This window comes from Amblyomma mixtum, chromosome 2 (assembly GCF_055824585.1).
Source record: "Amblyomma mixtum isolate Tamu chromosome 2, ASM5582458v1, whole genome shotgun sequence".
In the NCBI taxonomy this organism is placed as follows: domain Eukaryota; kingdom Metazoa; phylum Arthropoda; class Arachnida; order Ixodida; family Ixodidae; genus Amblyomma; species Amblyomma mixtum.
Window position 1 is genome coordinate 105,138,821 of NC_143013.1, and position 16,201 is coordinate 105,155,021.

The window sequence follows — 16,201 nt, forward strand, 5'->3', positions numbered from 1 at the left end:
TTTTTTGTCTTTATTCCCGACTTGACCGGGCAAACAAAACAAAAATACAATGACATGACAATAAAAGCACTGGTCAGTTTCTAGCTAGTGCACGATGATAAAATGGGTTAAATGATTTTAGTTGGTCGAGGACAGGCAGCCACTCAGGCTGAGGAGCTTGCTGTCCGAAAACTTCCTGAGTATACATGATGCTCTCAATGAAATACTGATGAGCCGGATGCACAACAACATGTTCATGCCTGACATCCATTCGCGTGCGCCATAGGCTGTGCATGCAGAGCAACATTAGCAGGTCGCAAGGCACTTCACCTGGCTCTGCACATGGTAGGAAGCGTATTCCAAAAGGAGTCAGGGGGAAATCTTTTTTCAGTGTGCTCTTCAACACATCCCAAAGAAAAACAGCGTCATGACAGTCGAGAAAGATATGTTCTATAGTTTCCACTTTCTTGCAAATAAGACCTCTACTGACCAAGGTACAAAAAGGCCTTTGCTTTGCAACCATGGCTTCGCTGGGAGGGTTCCAGTATGCAATTGAAAAAAGAAAGAACGCACTGAAGGCTTCACCGGCATTCTTTTGACTCTTTTTAGCACATCCGTTTCGGGACCCAGAAGATATGCACTGCGATAAACAGGCACCGGCCGAAACACATCAAGCAGGTCCTTGTACATCTTTTTTCTTGTTAAAATGGTTAGATATTCATCGGAAAATTTTGACCGAAGAATACGGACTGCTGCAACAACTTCTTGCAAAAAAGCACTTAACCCACTCCGCCCTGCAGACATGGATGACACAACATAATCAGGCAGTGATTCTGACAATCGCACTTGTATAACAGTTCGCAGAAAATCATTATCTTGACGCAAGAAAAAAATTACCGACGATTACGTTACTTCCTAATGCGAAATTTGAGCGCAGCAAATAAGCTGTTTCACCTTTTCGATAGATTGAGGCAAAGAAATCGAGCAACACATGTATGCGCTATCACAGAATTTTTTTTTTAGCAGACGGAGGACTTCCATCGGTCGTCTCGCTCATGGCTCAGAAAGAACTGGCAGATAATTTCGCAGTGGCGAACGGCAGCGGCAATTTCGGCTCGGGCGGTGCACATATACAGATCCGCCGCCACCGATCTGGCTCTCTGATTGCCACCGCACAGGGCGAACGGCGGCAGCAATTTCGGCTCGGGCGGTGCACATATACAGATCCGCCGCCACCGATCTGGCTCTCTGATTGCCACCGCTCAGGGGTTGCATTGGAGGGGGAGCGAAGAAAGGAATTAAGTTCGAGCCTGCGCTTTGACAACCGGAGACTCGCAGGAAGAGGGGGGAGGGGGGCGGCGTGTACACCCAGCGGCAAACGATGGGGGCAGAACCGCGCGCAGCAAGCGGACAACACGATAAAGGGAGAGGGAAGAGATAGCAGCGACTGACTGATGCCGCTGACGCCGATAGTGAGTCAACCCCAGCTGCGGATGAAAGGGGGGCGGAGCTGATTACGAGGCCGACGCCGACGACAACGCCGACGACGACGCGAAACCCAGGAACGGACGCCAAAGAGCTGCGCTCTAAAACATGTTGCACACCGTAGCTCTTGCAAACATGGAAAAGTTGTGACCGCCCCATTTGCTTGTCTTAGCTTTGACTCGTTCGGTTTCATGGGCCCAATATTCTTTGCTTTCTCTGTAGTTGGTTAGCGGCAAGCCGAGGTACTTTCCTGGCGTGTCTACCCACTTCATTCGACAGAATACTTCTGGCGTGGCCTGCCACTTTCCATGCCAAAAACCAAAACATTTCTGCCAGCTTATCGCACAGCCACTTGCATCACAAAAATTTACGGCTTCTCTCACCACTTCTTGCACGCTTTCCTGGTCTCTGCAGAACACTGCTATATCATCTGCATATGCCAATACCTTCACTTCAGTATGACAAAAGGCGTAACCTCGAATGTTTTGCGTAGTTAGCAGCTTTAAACAAAAGGGCTCCAGGTAAAGTGCAAAAAGCAGTGGAGAAAGAGGGCAACCCTGCCTCACTGACGACAAGACAGGAATACTATTACTCAGGCGGTTATTAATTATGAACCTTGATGTACAGCCATCATAAACCATTTTCACGGCATCAGTGATGATACATCCCACATTCACATGTTCCATAAGCACGAACAAAATTTCATGCACAACTTTATCAAACGCCTTATGCAGGTCCAGTTGCATCATGGCGACACGACCCTCCGTTGCATCACAGCATTCAAGGACACTCCTAGCTACGTGTATGTTAGTAAAAATGGATCTGTCTTTTATGCCGCAGGTCTGGTGTGGCCAACAAGGGTTTTAATTACTGTTCGGAGTCGTCCGGCTAGCACTTTCATATAAATTTTGTAGTCTACGTTAGTTAAGCTTATTGGGCGGTAACACTCAACTGACTGCAACCTACTCGGGTCGTCCGATTTTGGGATCAACACCACGTGGGAAGTTCGAAAAGACGGCGGAGTTAACTTTCTTTCGTAACACTCGCTTATTACGCGCTGTAATGCTATTGCCATTTCTGTTTTAAAAGCCTTGTAAAGTGCGGCACCGAGGCCGTCCGGCCCAGGCGACTTGTTCAAGCTCAGCTGCTGTATTGCAGCTTCGATTTCTGCTGCCGTTATGGGCTCCTCAAGTACCTGCGCCAGGTCCTCCTCGACTCTTGGCATTAGCGACAGGAATGCAGTTTTGTAATGTTCAACATCAGGCGTTTTAAGGCTGAACAAGTTTTGGTAATATTCCAGAAAAGACCTTTCCATCACCTCAGATTCGGAAGTTACGTCATTGCGATAACAAATTTCCTTTATCTCTTTCGAAACTGCATACTGTTTTTCGTCGCTGAGCGCCCTTTTTGTGGGCGTCTCCCCAAGCCAAAATCTTTCGCTGCGCGCCCTCATCACAGCACCTCGATATTTCGTTTCATCTATTAGTTTAAGCTTAGTTTTGGTCTCTTTTATTTCTTGTCTGTACAACCCCGGCTTGACGCCTTCCATGCTGAGCATGAAATCAAGCTCGGTACGAAGTTCCTTTTCTTGCTGTTTTTCTTTACGCTTTAAAACACATGCTCTTTCTATAGCGGCCACTTTCACGTCGCATTTAAATTGTTCCCATGTATGTATAAAGTCTGTCTCTTTTTCTAACAAGCTTTTGACTGAGTCTTTTAGTTTCTTGCTTAACTCGTCATCCTCCAACAATGAGTCATTAAATTTCCATAATTCCCAACTAAACTTGACAGTCCTTTTCCTTTCCCCAAGTGTGATCACGACTAAAGAATGATCGCTGAAGCTGACGTGCACAGTCTGGTACTGGGAACACAAGGGCACAACTTCAGAAGGAACATAAATTCTGTCCAGCCTTGCGTGACTAACGCCTTGGAAATGCGTGTACTGTGTTTGTTCTGAACCTTGCATTATAATGCCAATGTCTTCCAATTCTGCCTCATTAATCATCTCAGACAGCACCTCGGCACTCGTGTCCTGCAGGGTTTTGTTCGTTGTTCTATCTTCAGGTCTACACACACAGTTAAAATCTCCAAGCAATAGTACACGCTTTTCTGTCAGCAGGCAAGGTTGAACACGGCGAAAAAAGGCATCTCGTTCGGGAATTCTATTAGGTGCATATACACACACAGCTCTCCACTCTACACCAGAAAAGTAAAAATCGCATGCTACAATCCGGCCCCTTTCACAGGAAAATACAGTTCCCACGGCGACTTTGCCGTTTCGAGTTAAAATCAGACACCCTCCCGACTTTCCTTCTGCATGGCACGCGCACACTGAGCTGTGCACGGTAAATTTCTGCCATCGCATCTGTCGACTCTTCGCTTTCAATTTTTGTCTCTTGAACAGCCAACAGATCGATTTCGTTTTCGAACAAGAGACGTTTAAGCTGATTTTGCCTTCTTCGCGCAGAAAGACCTCTCACGTTCAGTGTGGCAATACGCAAGCTAGATGTTAGTTGAGACGCCATCTAGATGGTTGGGATTCGCCGCTCTCGAAGTGACATCGGTTTGCAGCTCACCTCATCAAAAATCCTTCCAGCTTGCAAAGTACGGCGGTGTCAGCACTGAACCCGATCGAAGACCGGGTTACCAACACGGAGACCCTGCAAGGCACCTCCGTTAAGGCGGAGGGGCAGCCGACGAAGTCCTACGATCAGGAGGGACGTTCGGCTTGGGCTTGTAGGCCGCACGTCGAACAGGAGGCGCTTTGGGAAGAGGCTCCTCATGGTCCGTCCCGTCGTAGTTCGTCGCCTTGTCATCAGCTTCGTCGTGCGTCCTCTTCGCTGGCAAAGTTGACGCCGCGGGCATCTCCGTGTCAATGTCCTTCTCGTCGGTCGGTTCCAAAACCGTCTCAGGTGCACCTACCGAAGCATCATCTGCTTTTCCCGCCTCCGCCTCAGTTCTGGTGTCAGGCACAGATGGTTCTGCTGAGTTGGCAGCCTCATGTTCCGTGGGAAGCACTGCTTTTTCTGAGGCTATGCTTTTCGGTACTGCTTCTTCCCGACTCTCACGGGTCGCCTCTACCGCGTCGACTTCGTCCATAATATGCTCCTCTGTAGTATCTCTACGACCAGGACCAGCTACGGTAGCATATGTTCGCACGCACTGGGCGTCGTCGTGGTCGAAGCGACGACAGAGCCCGCAACGTGGCACACGGCACTCCCGACGTATGTGTCCGGTGCCGCGGCACCGGAGGCAGAGTGGAGCTCTGCCAGGAACGTGGACGAGTGCGACGTCCTCTCCAACACGCAACTGGTACGCTAAGTCCTCGATGGTGACGACCACCTTCAGCTTCAATGTCACTGAGCGTGTAGTAGACGACTTGTCGACGTAGCCTTTGACTCTCCACTTGTCCCGAGTTATGTCGGTCACTTTTCCAAAAGCTGCCAGAGCTGCCTTCACGTCGTCGTCTTGCACGCCGTGTAGCAGCCAGAACAGCTTCAGCCTGACGCCCTGGTTGCGTGGGTCAATGACCACACAGGGGTGGTCCTTGACGTTGAACGCCTCCGCCTGTAGCATTTTGTTTTTAGAGCGCAGCTCTTTGGCGTCCGTTCCTGGGTTTCGCGTCGTCGTCGTCGTCGGCGTCGGCCTCGTAACCAGCTCCGCCCCCCTTTCATCCGCAGCTGGGGTTGACTCACTATCGGCGTCAGCGGCATCAGTCAGTCGCTGCTATCTCTTCCCTCCTCCCTTTATCGTGTTGTCCGCTTGCTGCGCGCGCTTCTGCCCCCATCGTTTGCCGCTGGGTGTACACGCCGCCCCCCTCCCCCCTCTTCCTGCGAGTCTCCGGTTGTCAAAGCGCCGGCTCGAACTTAATTCCTTTCTTCGCTCCTCCTCCAATGCAACCCCTGTGCGGTGGCAATCAGAGAGCCAGATCGGTGGCGGCGGATCTGTATATGTGCACCGCCCGAGCCGAAATTGCCGCTGCCGTTCGCCCTGTGCGGTGGCAATCAGAGAGCCAGATCAGTGGCGGCGGATCTGTATATGTGCACCGCCCGAGCCGAAATTGCCGCTGCCGTTCGCCACTGCGAAATTATCTGCCAGTTCTTTCTGAAGGGTTGAAAATTGGGCGAGTTGGTACGAATTCATACTCGTGTGGCACCACAGGGACAGGGACAGAGACAGAGTGACAACAACACAAGTGCTCACTAACAACTGACAAAGTTTATTAAAAGCACAAAAATATATAGACGAAACCTATGGTTACATGCACAGTCATAACATGGTTACAAAGGTTACAAGCAAGAACACGCGTTAAATCACAACGAATCTATCTGTTATCATGGTTTAGTGTTCTTTGAAGATAATCAATCTCGGCGTCAAGCAGATTCGTTGTGATTTAACGCGTGTTCTTGCTTGTAACCTTTGTAACCATGTTATGACTGTGCATGTAACCATAGGTTTCGTCTATATATTTTTGTGCTTTCAATAAACTTTGTCAGTTGTTAGTGAGCACTTGTGTTGTTGTCACTCTGTCTCTGTCCCTGTCCCTGTGGTGCCACACCAGTATGAGTTCTTTCTGAGCCATGAGCGAGACGACCGATGGAAGTCCTCCGTCTGCTAAAAAAAAAATTCTGTGATAGCGCACACATGTGTTGCTCGATTTCTTTGCCTCAATCTATCGAAAAGGTGAAACAGCTTATTTGCTGCGCTCAAATTTCGCATTAGGAAGTAACGTAATCGTCGGTAATTTTTTCCTTCTTCATTGCAGAATATCACGGCCCAAACATGATTCATCTGATATGCCCCGAGGGCAACCACTTCCGGCAGCAATGACAGACGCTCAAGAGCGTCACGAAAGTTTTCAACACGGTATGGCCTGTCTTGGACGTCGCCATGCAAAAAAACAGTATGCAAAACGCTCGAATCTGTTGGCAAATGCGGCAAAATCAGCTGGTAGTCCTCGTTCGGTTTGATCGTACTCCTGATACCGCGGCCCGGCTGGGCCGCTGAATCCGCTCCTTGGGAGCCCATGATACACACGTCCGTCACGCTCGGTGGCCGGAAGTAGAATGACTCGGCCACGACACTTTTTTTTTGCCTGTTTTGACAACGATAACAAACAAACACACAAACAAACCGCTAAAACACGTGAACCGGCCTACGGTCAACGTGGTTGTTTAAAACTTCTTGAGGGCTGCAAGTTCATCCAGCACGCCAAGCCATTCGGGTAGCTCCGATTGGGCTCGGTAACATTCCCGCACACGCACAACACTTTCAAAGAAATTTTCTCGTACAGGTCGAATGTTTACATCGGCATTTCGCACTGACATCCTGGTTTTCCATATGCTGTGGAGGCCCAGTAGCATGATGAGATCATAAGGAACATCTCGGTCATCGTCTACCGCTAAGAACCGGATTCCGTACGGCGTGATTGGCAGGTCTTTCTTTATTGTTCTTTGTAGAATGTCCCAATGAAATACCGGATCCCAACATTCTATAAACACATGCTCGACTGTCTCAGGCTTTTTGCAGAGCATACAGTTAACCGTCCATGGCACAAAAATGCCCTTTTGTTCTAGCCAGGTTTTAACTGGCAGAGTGTTAGTATGGAGTTTGAAGAAAAAACTTTTCACGTTAGGATTTTCTGGCATACGTTTCACCCTTTTCAGAACATCTTGCCCTGGGCCTCCGTAACCAAGCTGTCGATACACTGGTGCAGGCAGCATGACATCCAACAAATCTTTATACAGTTTCTTTCTCGACACATAACTTAAATAATCTAAAGAAAAGCGCACTTTCAGACTGTTAAAAGCCGTGACAACTTCGCGTCAAAATTCTCTTACGGCTGTCGTTCTTTTATCAGAACAGGACACCAAAAACTCAGGCAAAGCATTGTGCAGGCGCACTTGCACAAAAGTACACAAAAAGGGATCATTCTGGTCTCACAGAAAAATAAAACGCGACACAATCTGTCTGATAAACAAATGCACAAGCCCCACTCCCCCTTTTCGAACCGAAAGAAACAGATTTGTCCGACTCGTACGTTCCCATGTGCTTCCCCACACGAAAACAGCAAAGATTCGATGTATTTTTTGTACGGTTACGCGTGACATGAACAATACCTGCAAGACATACCACACTTTTGCAACCAAAAACAGGTTGCAAACATTTGCTCGTGTGAACATAGATAGGTTCCTGCCGTTCCATGCTTGCGTTTTCAATAAGTACAGAAAGTTGGGCTAGTTGGTGTGGATTCATACTTAGCAGCGCAAAAAAAAACGAGGACCAAAGCGAACGAGGAGACACAACACAAGCGCAGACTATCAACTGAATTTATATTCACGAAAGGGAAGCTTTTTAAAGGCGTTAGAAAATACAAAATTGAAACATAACAACCACTACCGCGTGTGCAAGGAAAGCATGACATATCATTCCTGTGTGAAAACGAACATAACAACAGGATAACAAGTGTAATCACATCAAGCCAACCCCCCGTACTGTCTGTTCATACTCAAGAACCTGCGCAGAAAAGGAACCTCCTGTTCCTGCAGGCTGACCGACGGTGATGCGGCACACGCGTCTCCTTCTTTTCTAATCAAGTAAGCTTCCATCAGTTCCCGGCAAACCCTATCTCTGTGCCTGAACAAGATGTTGGTCCTATCAAGGTGGGGAAAGCAGTTTTTGCAACCCCTGCAATGCAAGGAGAGGTTGGAAGACACAGCACCTTTCAATGATCTCCGGTGTTCCGCTAAACGCTCATTGATACACCGACCGGTCTGGTCGATGTAATTCCTACCACAGGAAAGCGGAATGCGATATACAACACCTGTGTCACAATCTGTGATCCTTTTCCTGTGGGCTATCGTACAACTGCCCCTCCGGCGGACACCACCATGTTCAAGCTTTTTTCGCACAGCACTGCACACACCAGCAAGCTTATTCCTCGCGGTGTAAACAACGTCTACCCCATACCTCGCCCCCACTTTTTTTAGGCGATGTGAAATACCGTGGACATAGGGAATTCGTACCGATCGTTTTTTCCTCGCATCCTCTGTCACGATGACCTCTGGCCTACCGGTCCTGGCCAAGATCCTTTCCGTGACTCTAGCCAGAGTGTGATCAGGAAAACCTGCTTCCTTAAGCCAGCGTGTTTTCCTTCTGAGATTCTCTATTTCCCTATTCCAGTATTCCTCAGTGTCATTGTATTGGTCAAGTGGTACACCCAAGTACTTTGAGGGCAGCGCTGTCCATCGCACATTGGCAAACACTTCAGGCTTTTGATTCCACTCCCCATGCCAGAATCCAGATGATTTCTCCCAGTTAACACGGCAGCACGTTTTAGCGCAGAAATCAGCCGCCACTCTAACAGTTTCTTGAATGCTTTCTTTATCTCTACAAAAAATAGCGACATCATCTGCGTATGCAAGCATTTTTACCTCCGTTGCTTCCAGCGCGAAACCGCGTATCCTTTCGTTCTGTATCATGCTCAAGCATAACGGCTCTAGGTATAAAGCAAAAAGCAACGGGGATAATGGACAGCCCTGCCTCACAGACGATTTCACTGTCACTCTTTCGGTGAGATTCTTATTTATAATAATTCGCACTGCACAATCAGAGTAAGCCATTTTGACTCCCTCTGTAATAACACTTCCTATGTTCACAAATTCTAGGAGATTAAAAAGCACTTCATGGCACACTCGATCAAAAGCTTCTGCTAGGTCGAGCTGCATCATCGCAGCTCGTCCATCAAAAGTATCGCAACACTCCAAAACACTTCTCGCCACATGTATATTGGTCGTAATACTTCGTCCTTGTTGGTTGGCTTGGTTGGTTTATGGGGTTTAACGTCCCAAAGCGACTAAGGCTATGAGAGACGCCGTAGTGGAGGGCTCCGGAAATTTCGACCACCTGGGGTTCTTTAACGTGCACTGACATCGCACAGTACACGGGCCTCGAATTTCTCCTCCAAAGAAATTCAGCCGCCGCGGCCGGGATCGAACCCGCGTCTTTCGGGCCAGCAGCCGAGCACCATAGCCACTGAGCCACCGAGCGGCGACTTCGTCCTTGTATTCCACAAGTTTGGTGTGGTCCCACTAGGTCTTTAATGACGCTCTGTGTCCTTCTCGCCAAAACTTTCATCAGGATTTTGTAATCTACATTGGTGAGGCTTATCGGCCGATAAGACCCCACCAAAAGCAGCCTTGCTGAATCCTCATACTTCGGAATCAATACAACGTGGGCAGCTTTGTCATACTGATTGGAGCTTCAAGTCTTTTCATCTCACTCATCTAATTTGGGCATTAATCGCAAATAGTCACGTTCAAAGCCGTCCTTCTTCACTTGCTCCTGTCCTAGCAGAGCTTGATATTGCTCAAAAAAGGCGCGTTTTATCTTCTCTGGATCAGTGGTTTCTTCATTTCTGTACATTATTTTTTGTATTTCTTTTTTCGAGGCATAGCTCTTTTCATCGCTCAGTGACCGCTTAGTGGGCGCCTCACCCATCCATAATCGCTCAGTGCGTACCCGCACAACGGCCCATCGGTACTTATCTTCATTGGCCTGCTCTAGCTTTCTTTTAACTTCCTTTATCTGGTTCATGCATAAACCAGGCTGTGCAGACTATGTTCAGCAATAGTTTCAACTGGCTGTGCAATTCCTTTTCTTTCTGTTTTTCTTCGCGTCTTAGTATGCTCTCAATAGCTTTCATTTTTACGTCATTTTTGAAACCTTCCCACCTTTCCAACCAGCTTTCGGCTCTAGACACATGCAATGACATCAGTAAATTATTTACCTCGCAAACGAAGCTGTTGTCGTCCAGAAGTTTGGCATTAAATTTCCATAAATCACAATTAAATCTAACCTCCTTTAATTTTGAGCCTAAGGTGAAGGAAACCATGCAGTGGTCAGAGAAGGATACTGGAATGACTTCGTAGTTTTCGCAGAGCGGCGCCAGATGCACCGATATGCATATGCGATCGAGCCTGGCATGGCTTTCACCCTGGAAATGAGTGAACTGTGCCTGACTGACGGCTGATAACATGCAGCCAACATCTATTAAGTCGTACTCCTCTGCGAGCTCATCCAGAACCTGCACACTTTCCTGCACTGAACTGCACTGAACTTGTGGTGTCCATGGTTTGCTCACCATCCCACCAGCCCCCCGTCGACACTACTTCCAACTCCTTGCCGGAGTCTTCCTTCGCAGTACCCGCCCCCGAGGGGGTGGTGTTGCCTTGATCTTGTTGGTCGCCTTTGCTGACGGCGCCTTGAGTGTCCTCGGCGGCTTCAGCCTTGTCGCCCGTTGGAGACTGCACGGGCACATTCCCAGCCCCTCTGGAAGCCTCTTCCGCGTCTTCGTCATCCGTAACGAGCTCGGTCACATCGTTCTTTTTCGGCTGACCGGTGATGGTTGCGTAGGTTTTAACGCAGTCCGTATCGTTGTGACCAAAGCGCCGGCATCGGGAACAGCGCGGGACTTTGCAATCACGCCGTATATGGCTCTTACTGTTGCAGCACAAACACAAGGGTGCCCGGTTCGGAACCACGGCCAGCTCACCGCCCACACGCACCTGATGGGGCAGGTCTTCCACACTGACACCGGCCTTCAACTTCAGGGCGACGAGGCGCGTCGTCGACAACCTGTCAGTAATGCCGTAGATACGCCACTTCTCCCTGGTCACTTCGGTTACCTTGCCATAATTTGCCAGCGCAGCCCGCACATCATCGTCGCTGACTCCATGAAGGAGCCAGTGAAGCTTGAGCCTGACGTCTTGGTTGTTCGGGTTTATAACGAGACACCGACGCTCCTTCACCAGCATGTCGCCTTTAGCGAGCATGCTCTTCACCGCTTCCGCTGTCTTGAAAGTTACCGCCCATACATGGTTCATTTGGTACGCCCCCAGGGCGATAACATCTGGGAGTGCTCCCAGATTAGCAAGGGCGTCTCTGAAATCTTCGACGCGGAAAGGCCGCGCTCTCACATCGCCGTGCAAAAAAACTGTGTTCAAAACAATCTGACCTGATGGCAGTTGCGGCAGTATCACTTGATAATCCTGGTCAGCAGTGTCCTAAATCCTTTTACCGCGGCCCGACTGGGCCGCTGAACCCGCTCCGACGGAGGCCATCGAGACACGTCCGTTCGCTTCTGCGTCCGGAAGTAGAATCCCCCTCGGCCACGACTGCTCAGTGCAGCGGCAGCGGCGAGGGGAGCGGCTGCCGGCTCGCGCTGAGTAAAGGCCGTTGTACGATCGTTTTTGGGCGGATCCGCCAGCGAGCGAACCGCTCGCTTTCGGCCTTCGCTCGGGCGTGGGGCGGAATGGGTGTTGTACGATCATTTTGGAGCTGGCGGACGAGGCGGATGGTTTAAAGCGTTCCGATTGGCGCGCCCGGGATTGCCGTCTGTCCAATAGCATGCTCCTGTTGGCAACCTAGACGGCGCGAAAACGTGGTCTTTTTTTGCTCCTCGGCGACCGGCACCTAGGCTGAACTTCGGCATAGCCATGGCGTGCCGAAGTTCAGCCGGCAACAGGACGAAGAACTTAGCACACGCAAAGGTGACGCCACGCGGCGAACCACGGAGATGCGAACCGGTTTCAAAGTGAATCGTCTCGTGGGTTGATGCCTTGATTCCCCGCTGTGCCCGCGCATTGAGCCGCTGCGAAAGAGCTTCCGTACTACTGGGGCACGTGATGGAGGGCGAAGAAACGGGCGCATGTACAGTATGGTAGCACTCGAAATTAAGGCAGGCTGTGACCTGTACATATCCGCGTGAGCGAATTCGGAAGCACATATTTGCGGAATCTGTAACGCGTACCAATCCCACGGATGCCGGGATGGATGTGCGCAATGTCAAGACCGCATACTAGGGGTATTTAAAATGAAGGATGTCAAATTTTCAGAAAGGAATGCTGCGACGGTCATACAATGACAAAGGATAACAATTTAACTGACAAAAGAGATTATGAAGTCTGCATTTATTGGGAGAAGCCCAAAAAACAACTAAGACAGGTGGAAAATGACATTATAGAGGAACATGTACCAGTGAACAGCCTCAAGAGGGAACAGTTATTGATGGATGAACTGAGGGGGCTAATTAGAAGCACTGTCCCCATAATGGGACAGAGGTGAGAAAAGGCCCAGGGAAAGTACCTGAAGGCATTCCTGAGGTTATAATTGAAAAGCAGGATTAATGATAGCCATCATGGGTGAACTGCTGACACTTACTGGGAATTCTTGTATGCAGTGCTGTACAGTTGGATACTAATTACCGCACATGCATTTGAGCATTGATCTTGCATAGTGATGGAAATGGGGCAATAGCTGCTGGGTGGTAACTGGCAAAGGCCAGCATTCTGAAGTAAGAAACAGTACGTGCAGCATGCACTCCATACATGCGTATACACAGTGGTTCCTGCACTCTGTCGTTTGTTGCCACAAAATTGTTGCATAGGGTTCTCTGTGCTGCTGAATGATAGCAGTGATGTCGGGTGAATATGACTGTTATTATTTTCAACTGGTAACCGTCTGTGAAATCAAACACTTGCTTTTAGTGAGTTTCCATTGTTTGCAGAAGCAAACCGACATCCTGAGTGGAGTACCTTAACACAGACGTTGGCTACCTACCTACAACATAACTGCAAGTAAAAAAATAATGGTGCATTTCATGACAATGGTTTGCTGGATTTGAGGATGGTGACCTTGTGGAACACACATCAAACATCTGAGCAAGATGAAATTGCTGTGACTGAAATTTTATGATTCTGGTTCACATACCGCGTACCTCATGTATAGTAGGATAAAACTTAAAAGAAACAGCAGTTGTTAGCACTCGGTCATGGCCTGAGGCATCCTGTATTACTCCACTAACCAATAACAGTAAACAAAATTAGTTGTTCGATGCTTGACTTTATTAATCTATCCAGGTATCAGAATTCTAGAAGTTATCATTTTTTCTTGTAATAAGCTTTTTATGGTAGTATACAATAAAAGTTTTGACAGCGGACTACTTTTTTTGGCGCAGAAGAATTCTGTGCGGCGGTCCAGATGGCAGAGCTTCACTGCAGACTTAAATTGAATCTGACTATTGTGTTCGGTGATAACATGTTCTGACAGCCAAAAACCAAAACTGAACATTGGTTGTTGACTGAGCTTAGATGCCAATTCAATGCAAACAAAAATATTTGTTGTAGGAATAGATACGCATAGTTAACATGAAACAAAAAGAGACAACCCGCAACAAACACCTCACTGATACTGCCAACTGTCCAAAGCGATATCACGAACAGTGTATGCTGGACTGTCCTACACAAGAGGTGACGTAGAGCAGATGCCTCTGTGTGCTCTTAGATAAAAGGGAATAGTACCGAGGCTTAGTCCATGCTACTGCTTCTGACGTCAAGGTGACCTTGACAAGATTGGTTGTTGCATCTGTAGAGAGGGCATCTGCTGCTGCTGATGTGGACTGCTTGTTCACAGCCTTTAACAATGCTCTGTCATAGCACGTTAAAGAACCCCAGGTGGTCGAAATTTCCGGAGCCCTCCACTACGGCGTCTCTCATAGCCTTAGTCGCTTTGGGACGTTAAACCCCATAAACCAAACCAAACCAGATCATTTCTGCCCAGCTTGGTTCTTCAGCTGTGGGAAATCCAGCATCACCTGTATATCATTCTTCTCGTGTCCCTGTTCACTCCCGCCGCACTTCAACTCTATCCACATCATAGTATGTGTGGTCAAATGACATCAAACACGCCACTGTCTCTCATTAAAGAAAAGGTGTATGTGTATGTGTGTATTATGCATGCATGAAAAAATCAGCATATTTTAGCATGTTACCATCAGATATGAATGCATCTATACATGAGGAAATTACAATGTTCCCAACCTTTACTAATATGGAAGATCAGTGTTAACTGCAGGTGTTTACAATATCACAGAAAAATGACGACGCAATAATACTGATTTCTTTTCTGATTTTTTTTCGTCATGTTTTTCACACCATTACGAAAATCGAAATAGAAATACCGCTCAGTGGCTTCAAAGCGAATATGGTGCGCATCACTGTACTAAAGTGCACGCTTTTGTTCTGCAGTGACAGTGGGCAGGCCGCTTCCTTTTACCAGTGCTTCCTGAGGTGACATTGCAGTGAACATTGTGCAAACCAGTATGCAGCATAGTAAACAAGTGTGGAAAGTTCTGTTGAGAGCCAATCAATGTTGACATGCACAGAAACAAGGTGGCGTATTGTGCGTACGACCACAAAGCATTCATAACTGTCCCATGAATTTAAAACAAAGTGGTTGCTTCATATTTCAGAAAAGTATACATGTGCCATCCTCATTAATCCATACATAATTAGATAAGGGAGTAAGTACACTGGCCTAGAGGTTAAGGAAATGCAAGAACCGATTTGGAAAGTTTACATAGCAAATATTGGCGGAGACTAGGATAGAATGCGTTGTATAGTCAAGGGAACGGGAACTGCTTCATATTTTGCAGTTACCTCAAACAAACACAATCATATCAAGCAGAATGCGAAAAAGTTAATTTTCAGAAATAAGAGCTATGATGTCTCAGGACAGAATGAAATGAAAAATAAGCCATTGAAGTATGTGTGGGCCATAGATGCTTAAGTTCTCCAGTAAAGCTCTACAGCAATCTTGAAGGTACGTCCTTTCTGATCAGTAAAAAATAATATGAGAAATTTTAAGGGCAACTATGATTCCCAAAGCAGCAAGCAAAAGAGAGAATCTGTATTTGTTAATCGATATCCGCACCACTTGTTATATATAGAATGATGTCGTACTAGTTACTAATTACCAATTTCTTAGCAAAATATCTTTATTCCACTGCCAGTCTGGGTTGCAAGGAAACGAATTAACTGAGCCATCAGTAGTCATAAGGAAGTTGGAAAAAAACCAAGTTGAAGTCAGGCCGAAGGATGACGAAGAAAAACAGAAAGGCAGTGATGACTTTTGTCTTTTATTGCTATCTCTTTGCTGCAATCTGATGATGAGAGCTTTTAAGCTGAACCAATTGCCCAGTTAATACTATCCTTAGTACATGTGACTATATACAAGTTACATGCATAAGCATACAGATGTAGAATTCTCACTGAGCCACATCATGAAGTCAGTGTGTTGCTCAGCTGAGCAGAACAGACAAGCACAAAGAGAAGCCCGGTCAACAACAGGTGGGTGCACTAATGCATGTTTAGCTTTGCAGTGAGCGAATGTAGGTAGCTAGAGCTAGCTTGCGCAAAGTTAGCCCAAATGCTACTATTGTGTAAATCTGCCCCGATAGTACTCAATGAACACGTTATGCATAAGAGAGCATTGTACTGGTTTGCCGAGGTGACCGAGTGACTGAGCACTATATCAGATCTATTTGTTTTCATATTTATCACACCTCAATGGTCCTAAATGACGTTACTTTAGTAGCGAGCTTTAAAATGGTGTGCCAGGTAGGAGCTCAGTGAGTTCGTAATTTATAGCATGATTTCTGTAGTAACCACTTCGCAGGACAGTAAGATACACAGCCTTGTGGGATGCAAGACCGTTACAGCCTTCTGTGGCACGAACAAAAACGAATCTTGAAATTCAGTGGCATATGAGCTAAACAAGGCACAAGAGTGTTAGTGCACCTAGTGCACGAGAGACTACAAGTTGGGACTGATTAGTTGGGGACGTGTTGGTAAGGAGCAAAAAAAACCTGCATAAGATGAAGACATTCAAATATGCACTT